Source organism: Setaria viridis, chromosome 3, assembly GCF_005286985.2.
Source record: "Setaria viridis chromosome 3, Setaria_viridis_v4.0, whole genome shotgun sequence".
Classification (NCBI taxonomy): Eukaryota; Viridiplantae; Streptophyta; class Magnoliopsida; order Poales; family Poaceae; genus Setaria; species Setaria viridis.
The window spans coordinates 14,818,318-14,827,582 of NC_048265.2; the positions used below are offsets into that span (position 1 = coordinate 14,818,318).

General features: G+C 39.6%; 1 long non-coding RNA gene across 3 annotated transcripts; it reads left to right on the forward strand.

Annotated features, from left to right (window-relative positions):
- Nucleotides 1-243: 243 nt before the first annotated feature.
- LOC117849800 (uncharacterized) lies at nt 244-5,560 on the forward strand. 3 transcript variants are annotated; one of them, XR_011897765.1, is made up of 3 exons: nt 277-826; nt 1,177-3,704; nt 3,883-5,560. It is a non-coding gene; the product is annotated as an uncharacterized lncRNA (long non-coding RNA). The 3 variants fall into 3 exon arrangements; XR_011897764.1 differs by having other exon boundaries at nt 278-826; nt 1,177-5,090; nt 5,257-5,560; XR_004639092.2 differs by having other exon boundaries at nt 244-826; nt 1,177-5,560.
- Nucleotides 5,561-9,265: the final 3,705 nt, after the last annotated feature.

Here is a 9,265-nt window from a genome sequence, read left to right on the forward strand (position 1 = left end):
AGTTCATGTCTTTTCCATATAGACTACACCGCCCTACCCCATGGTCCCCATGTCAGATATGTTTCAGTGTCCAGCCTATATTTAAGACTATCCAAACTTTCTGGTGGGTCCATATATGTATGCACGATAGTATTCAATTACTAGTCTATTATGTAAAAAAGGTGGCATGCTTTCTAAAACAAGAAAAATACACGATATCACTGTGACAGAAAGAGTTTCAGTCTCTACTCTAAAAAAACCAAAGAGGAGAAAAAACTTCATACGTCGGGGTTCCTCCGCTCCGCTTCCGCGTCCACCACGCACCAGCGCCGTCCGCTTCGCCTCCCTCCGTCCCGCGCTTTGCGGATGGCGCTCCGATCTCCAGCGGACGCGCGTCCGCGAGGCACCAGCATCGTCCGCTGCGCATCCCTCCATCCCGCTCTTCGCGGTTGGCGCTCCGATCTCCAGCGCGTCCGCCCTACTCCTCCTCGGTCGCCGTGCGCTGCCGCCGCCGCTCGCCCTCCTCCTCTCCTCGGCTCGGTCTCCCTGCGCCCCTCCTCCATCTCCACCTCACGTCCTCGCCTACGCAAGCCGCTGCACGCGAGGGAGCCCCCAAGAGGGTTGCCGATCCAGCCCCAGCCGCGCTGACGATGACACCCGCGCCGGTGGGGACGGACACCTTTGTCGCTGGCGGTCCAAGCCTGGTCACGCCGATCTGTTTCTACGGCATGCTGCTTCTTGCTGCTCCTCCCCGACATCATCTTCTTCTCTACCAGAGGCCCCCTCCGCTCCTGTGCCGAAGACCATGGCATCGCTGCTTGAAGGATTGCTTCCAGCCTTCCAGGAGGTAAGTGACGAGAAGATAAGCAGCAAGCTGTTGTCTTTCAACATATCTCTTCTTAATGTTGATGTCTAAATATTAATTTATTGTCCGTCGTGAAATCAGAATGTGCTAAGATGTGATTCACCCTTCTGATGCTTTTATTCGTGCTAAATTAAGTGTGATGTTAAATAGTACCAGGATGCTAACCACTTGTTTTTCTACTGGCAGGAGGCAAGTTCTCTGATATATTTTCATATAGGTTTCCATTAATTTTAATTGTCACCTGAAATTCTAAAATGCCAGATAGCTTTTATATTAATATAATATGTCTTATTGATCAAATGGATAATTTTTTGGAGGTTTTTGGTTGACAGATTGATGAAAGAGGCTCTGGAATCGAAAGATATAGGTGGCGGTGCAGAATCTGAAGGAGGAGGTGGCGGTTTTTCCTGTGTGGTGGCAGTGGCTTAGGACCGTCATCACGACAGAGCGAGGCCATCATCAAGGTGCAGAGGAGCATCACAGTCCTCACAGGGCCATCATACAGCAGGCAGGCATAAGCATCTTTTGATTCAGCGGGCATTGGCAACACCGGCATATAGGTCTGCTACGTCCTTGCATACCTGTTGGTGACAGTGCGCCGTTGGTCATGGCTCATGGCGCATCTGCAGCGAGCCAAGTCTAATTGAGCCAGGTTTTATAGTGTGAAAGGTAAAATCAAGAATTTCTTAATTTGTAGGACTGTAATCATAGGTAAAATCAAGAACTTCTCGCTGTTCATGAAGCAACGCTTAAGGTTCCAGGATCATTTATTATCATAGTTTTATGAAATTTAACACAATCAATACCTTCCCTCTCCTGTTTACTAGAGCATCTAACAACACAAGCTTATGTTATTTCACATTGTCACATTGCAATTAACAAATGCAAATGCTAACTTCGATAAGGTAGTTGAGCTGGCAAAGCAGCTCCAGGTTTTTCTTTGTTGTTGACTCTGGTTTTGCCCGGTTCATGTTTGGGAATTAGGGCTGTTTGCAAGTCCTGTTACATGATTTTTAGTCAATACATATTGGTGATTCTTAATCACTCCCTTTTATCTTGCCGGTGAATTTAGCTTTAGGACAGAGCTTATTACATTACATTGTGAAAGCATATGTTTTACCTTTACTCCTTACATGGATCAAGATTATTTCAACTAAAATTTGAGCCAATTCAGTTATACTACCTGCGGAAATATAGGTCACATGACAGGTTGCAATTAAGTAAACATATTGCGTACAATTTGGACATTTAAACTACTAGCAGAAATAGTCATTTCACTCTGTTTAAAAACATAGAAGGGGAAGGGAGTCCTTTCTATGGTAAGTCAGCATGGAGTACAATTTTGATAAAAAAAAATTCTTGGGAGGTTGGCAGGGGTGAGCAAGTGTTTTGTACTTCAGTGTCCAGAGCTTGTGTCATTTCTTTTTCTACCCCTGTTTACAGGGCTTGTAATTTGACTTTCTTTGTCCTGCTTAATAGAATGACAAGTAGTTAGACTTAAATTTAAATTTCTGTACTTTGATGCCCCTGAAGCTTGCTGTTTTTAATTTCTTAACCTACACCTTCTGGCATGTAAACCATTCAAGGTATCCAGTTTGAGACCAACTATGAAGCTGGTCTTCTCTCCAGGCTGATAATTGCTTACTGTCTTGTAGGAGCCAGAGGGCCAGAGAAGTTCTACAAGTCAGTATTACATATTAATAGTATACTATCGTATAGACTTGAGCAATTCCAAATTCAAATTATGCTCTAATGTTAAATCTGCTATCTGGATGCCTTATTTTCTCATAATGCAGACCATAAATAGCAAGAATTTTGAATTTTAGAGATAGGGGATTGCAGCATCCAAGATATAGGTAATTTTCTAAAAAACTAATTGAGTAGAGATATTTTTGGGCAAACCATATGTTGCTCTTAATTAGGTTAATTTTCAACAGCTCATGAGTGAAGGAATTGACCCTAATTTTTTCACATAAAATATTGTGCTACAATTTTTATTCTTTAGTACTCCTGCCACATTATATCAACACAAGATTGGTACTCCTTTATTTGTTCCCTCAGTATCTGTGCGAAAATATCGCTTTAATTCTGAAATTTGCGTTTAGCATCTTCTACCATTGCTGTAGACTTTTAGTGACTGTGTTCTAGATTTGCTTGTAGGAAGACAGTGTGCTTACCATACAGAGTAGTGCTTGATATTTCAGGGTGAAGTGCATTTCTCTGATGGTTTTATTTATACCTAATCATAAGTTTTCCTTGTAGCTAATTATAGGTTGCAGGTTATTTTGCTAATTTCAGTAATTTGCAACATGCTGCCTTGGAGCAACTCTAAATCTAAAGTAAACAAACTGAACCTATGTTTCTAGGTTTCTTTTTTATAAGAATGTGTATTGTAAATTTACAAGAAACTAATATTTACCAAAACATTTTGTATTCTACCAAAAGTTTTGAGAAGCTACACAATTTTCATTTGAACCTGCAAGGTTTACATATAATTATTTTGTTTGTTTTCTCATGGGATGATGACTTTAATACTACAAAAGGCACGATATCTGTACTTGCCAATTCTCTGCTACTGATCATTCTACTCTATATTATTTCATTCTTTTCTACGGACCAAGTGTACCAGCCGAGCTGTATAACTCATTGCTTGCTTGTGGTCTGCAAATTGTATTTCATGCCATTTTCTACTTCTTCTCTGCTGTTTTGATTCTCTGAAATGATTGAATGTGCACTATTATGGTCATTGTATATAGACGATTGTGCTAAGAGAGCTGTTGTTTCAGCCTGACAGGAAAGATGAGCTCACAAGGATTGAGCCCACATGAGGGAAGTCATCACTGGGGTGGCCAATGAGCTGGTATACTTCATTTTGTTTCAGCCTGAATAGATGAAAGCTTCATTTTGTTTCAGTCTGAATAGATGAAAGCTTCATTTTGTTTCAGCCTGACTAGATGCTTTCTTCAGATGTTGGACTGCCTTGCTGGCATATTTATAGGCAGTGATAACTTCTTATTCATATTCTTTCAAACACCTAGGTGTTAATTGATCCTTCTGCCCACCTTCTCACATGCTGAAGACTCTAGCTCTGCTCGCTTGAGCTATTGCTGCGGCTGCAGCTGCATCCTACCTATACAAAAGTGCTGTAGCATTGAACTAAAAGTGGCAGCAACAACCCTGAAACAAACACGCTGTCTGAATTGAATCTGCATTCCAATATTATGAGTGCACTCCATCTGATTATTTTGGAAAACTGTAACAAATTACAGGTAAAGATGACAATATTTACTTGTTTTTTTTTGTGGTTGTCTTTTGAAACTGTTAACTTTCTTTGTAGCTTTTTCCAGCTATTATTGATGGAAGGTAAAGCCTATGATACGACAGTATATTGATTGGTCCCATATTATTTGCCTCTGCTTCCTTTTATGTGTTCTAATGTGGTCTATACATTATTGTTTAGTACGGATTGGTGAAAAAAATGAATACTCTTCATAGCTTATGCTACTGATGAGATAGGTATATAGAAGATCAATCAGTGCTATTGTAGCAATCCTACATGTCTACTTCAGTACTTGAGTTAGCAGAAATCATGTACATGCAAAGGTGAATACAATTCTGTAGAGCAAGATAAAATTGCAGCATGGGGATGGTCGAAGGTGGCACTCAAGTGATAAGTGTTTTAGTCTTAGTTTCCTTTGCAAAATAATTGTTTGTTAGCATCAGATGGCAGGCATGCACTAAAATGTTATGAGTGCTTCGTGCCTTCTTACTCAAAGTCCTATGCACTTAATCTGATAGTTCAAGGTTCGGATATGAGCCTCTTTATGTGTTTTCATATTTGCTTTGACACTTATGTAGAATTGATCCTTGTAGAATTGATTCTTGTGTATCTCAATACGGCTAAAAAATAATAAATTGTTAGAATTGTATGATAACAAAGCACTATGTTTTTATACTCTTGTTAGGAGTTTTTTGTTTATTAATATACTTATCGTCTTATTGAATACTCAATGTATTATAATATAATAAATATTTTGCCGCCCGTAGCAACGCACGGGCACGATCCTAGTGAAGTCGTAAAACCAGCCAAACCATGTCTTACAATATCTTGTTGAAATATTTGTTTCCTTTGCAAGTTTCATATGTGTCTATTTCTACTGAGCTCTTGTTTGCATTGTGAAGTGGAGCTCAAACAAAGATGTCTTTTGAAATTAGCGATAATCTAACCTCAAGGATCACAACTTAGGTATTTTTTATTTTACCTGCTTGAAATGTGCATTTACTGATGTGTTTATTCTTACCAAATTTACGTGATGATCTTAGTGGAATTGATGTGGCTAGAAAGGTTAGAGGGAGGGGAAACATAAATGAGATAAGAAGCTAATGAGGTGTGGGTGTAATGCTGTGAACAGGATGAAAAGGTGATGGTACATATCAAGTTGCTCCGTTTGTTGAAGCACACACATGAGCCTCGCAGCTGATCAGGGTGGACAGAGGATAGAGCAAGATGCCAGGTTGCCAATATTATTGTCGAAATATGGTACTTAGCACAATCGTTAGCAATGTAAGAGTAATTTATTGTGCCTTGTAAGATTCACTATTACCATGTCATGTATACTTGACAACAGTAGTCAGAATGGTGTACGAGCTTGATTGTATGCACACTGTATGATGCCCAAATGTGTTATCGCCGTGTGTAATATTAATTTTCTAGTCTCTTGTGAACAATATTGCCCATATATATGATTTACAAGAGAGTTGATTTGATATGACAAATGCCATGCATCATGAGTGATAATACAGGAATAAAACTATATATATAACTTTGCTATTTCATTGATGTGGGATACAATTCATCAACAGAATTGTGTCCACTATGCTATGTATTTCTTTTTGGCAGAAATGTAGTTTTCTTCTTGCACCTTCAGGTCCCTAGCAGATTATATAGTCAAACTCATTAGCTAGCAGATCAAAAAAACATGATCTATACATTTGCCTGTATGCTGGTTGAGCATATGACATCTCACTCTAGTCAGAATAAACGACATGAGGGACTTTTTGTTTAATTATATTTTGCAGGTCAACTTATTTACTCATCGAACTAAACATTTCAATATTTGTCCATTTTATCGCACTGGCATCTGAATCCAACCTAGAATATACATTGTGGGAGCAGAGGAGACTAGAGTAGAGTCAGGGAACAGTTTCTCGGCTGCAGAGCTAGCAGCCACCATGACCGGACATTGTTGTCACCTGAATGTGGGGGTCAATTTGAATGGAGATGGTGGCACATTTGGAAGTGTACAGTGACACCCTTACATCCATACCTAAGAAAAAGGTAACAAGAGGAGAGAGGAAACACCATGGCCAGTTCCTCCGCCATGGAGCTTGCCGGCGGATGAGGAACCAGTTGCAGGAGAAAGATGTGCCCTGCTGTAGGACCTTTCAGAGTAATTGAGGGAAACCCAAAATCATTAGGAGCAAACACCTTCAAACCAAATCGAGAAGACGAGGAGGTTCAGTACCAGCGGAGGCAATCCTGAGGGGAGGAGCAGCTAACCGGAGCTGGCACTAGCTTAGGTGAGAAATTGGGGGTGACTTGAATGGGCTGGCAGAACATTTGGAACTGGCTAGGGGGGTTTAATAGCAAAAGGTGCTAAATCAGTGCGGGCATTAGAATGAAAAAGTACCATGGGACTTGTTGGTTCATCCTAGCCACACGGTTCTGATCCGATGGTCCACAGCGCTAGTTTCCAGGTTTCCATGTACCACCTGGTTTTCACTACATATTCTCCCGGAAACTGATGCCGCCTCCGCTATATCCGCGTCACGACTCACGACTCACGATTGCTAGCGTCCAACGACGTGCGTCTCCGGCCGGAACCGTTAGAACTGACCCATGCAAACCCAACGCCTAGGTGGCACCTCAACCGCACCGGGAATGGAGGAACATGTAAATCCCAGGCAGGGATCAATGGGTGCATCGTTGCGAGGCGACAAAATCCCCATGTAGTCGCCTTCTAAATTTATTAACACGCGTCGTGTAAAGTTTGGGAACCGCAATTAGCAGGCCCCGTTAGTCATAATTCAGCCCAACAAAACTATTTCTTTAGCAGTTCTCTATGAAAAGTGAAAAGACGGTTCACGTCATCCCACAAGCAAAACCGTTTAAAACTTATACATACTATAAATCTTATACCGATCATCAAAATTAAATTTCGATTGCACCATTTGAAGTTTGATAATAAAAGCTTCACAACAAGATCCCACTATATTTGGACGAACTTTTTTATTTATATTTTTTAATAAGGTTGCATATTTTCTATGAAACATATACACGTAGAACAAATTCAACAAACTCATGGAACTAAACAATCATACGCATTGAACAAAATATATAAACTCAAAGAAGAAAACGTATACCCTTAAAATAAATTATACAAACTCACAAACCAAATATAACCGATGCATGCTTGAAATGCAATAGAGGAAAAATTGATGGCAGCACCCCACGTGCAAAGAAAGTTTGAATTAAAAAAATTATATAACCCTATATCTAAATTAAATTCTGATTCCACCAATATGTTTCTTACAACAACAAGATCTTCAAAATAAGATCCCACTTAGTATATTTGGATCAATATTTTTATTAACTTTTTACCAAGTTGGAGAATTTTCTCAAATATATATATCTAAAACAAATTTTACGAACTCACATAATAAAATAATTATTATTAGCGGTAGAATAATTAGTTCAAATGACTATACGAAAAAAAATAGTATAATGCGTAAAAAAGATTGTGCATCACGAACAAAAGATTAAGCATGATGAACAAAATAATGGTATAACATGAAAAAAAAATATTAAACATCATGAACAACCGATCGTACATAGAAAATACTTCATCTATTCTCTTTTAATAGGGATATCAAACCAGTTTTTTTCTCATTAGTCCTCCAATGTTTTCTCCAATGACTCTTCGTTACCTGTGTACTTTATTGCCACGGCACACAACAATGGCAAATAGGACTATCATGTGTGAAAATCTCATTTTTGGAAATATCCCTATCAAAAGAGAGTAGGGGGAGTATACAATAGGGACATCGTGAACAAATAACTTAGTTTACATCTTCGAACAATTTAGTCTACAAAATAACAAATAACATAATAACTTAATTATTTAGATATGAAAAAAAACATGAACACAAACATCATGAACATGGAAGAGTCCACATCTTCAAACAACTTAGTCTAGAAAACTAAAAAAATCATGTCTAAAAATTTAACATAGATTCATGCGTGGCCAAATCATTTGTACAGATAAATACTTTAATCTAAAAGATGAACAATAATTTAACATAGCAAATAAATTAGTTTACAAAGGTTAAAAAATGACTTTATGCACAAATAAATCATTCTTTATTGGTGAAAATACGTATAGAACATAATAGAAACTGAATGTTATGAACAAATAAGTCTGTATTGCCGAATAATGATATACAAACCTGAATAAATTATACAAGCTTACGAAATAGAGATGTGTACGTTTCAAACAAAATTATATGAACCTAGGGAACAAAATAACTATACACGTCGAACAACTTACATAAATTCAAAGATGTATAAATTATTCAAACTTACATAATAAAATGTTATACAGTGTCGGATTTCGTAGCTCGACAGTCCCAGGGGGTTACCCAAGTGGTGGATTTGTAGGTGGAGGGGATTGCGAAACTAGGAACTCGAAGGTGATCATGAGAACACAAGGGGCACGAGAGTTTTAAACAGGTTTAAGCCTCCGAAGAGTAATACCCTATGTCATGTATGCTTGGTGGCTTGTATTGCTTTAGGCTGGTGCGTGGTTTACAGATTGGATTGGATTGCCCTCGGGAGGCTCCCTTGGCCGCCTTATATAGGCTGACGACCTAGGGTTACAAGTCGGTTCGAATCTAATCCACTCAATTGTTACATGGGAGGTGTTCTGAGTGCGAGTACAATACATATCCCGCAATATCCGGGCTGATTTGAATCACCCGGCCTCCTTGACTTATGCTCCAAGTATCTTCACGTCCTTAGCTGCACGTTGTGGTCAGGTGGGCCCACTTGTTAGGACCGGCAAATATCCTGGTCGGTGGGGACCCACGGGGTACCCATATCCCTCAAATCCTCGAGCAATGTGTAGGCGAATAGGAATATGAGGTCACCGTAGCGAAGCTTGAATTGTAGTTGGCTGAAGCTGCGATAGCGTCATAGTGACGGAGAGGCTGCAGAGTGCTCAAAAAAGAAGAAAATTTGAGTGAACGCAGAGCCATACGCGTAGAGCGAAGTTGAGTGCCGAGTTGATGAATGTCGGGCATCCAGCAAGTCGAAGCGAAGGACATGGAGGGCGTCGCAAGACGCACTCCATAGGAGTAGCCCCC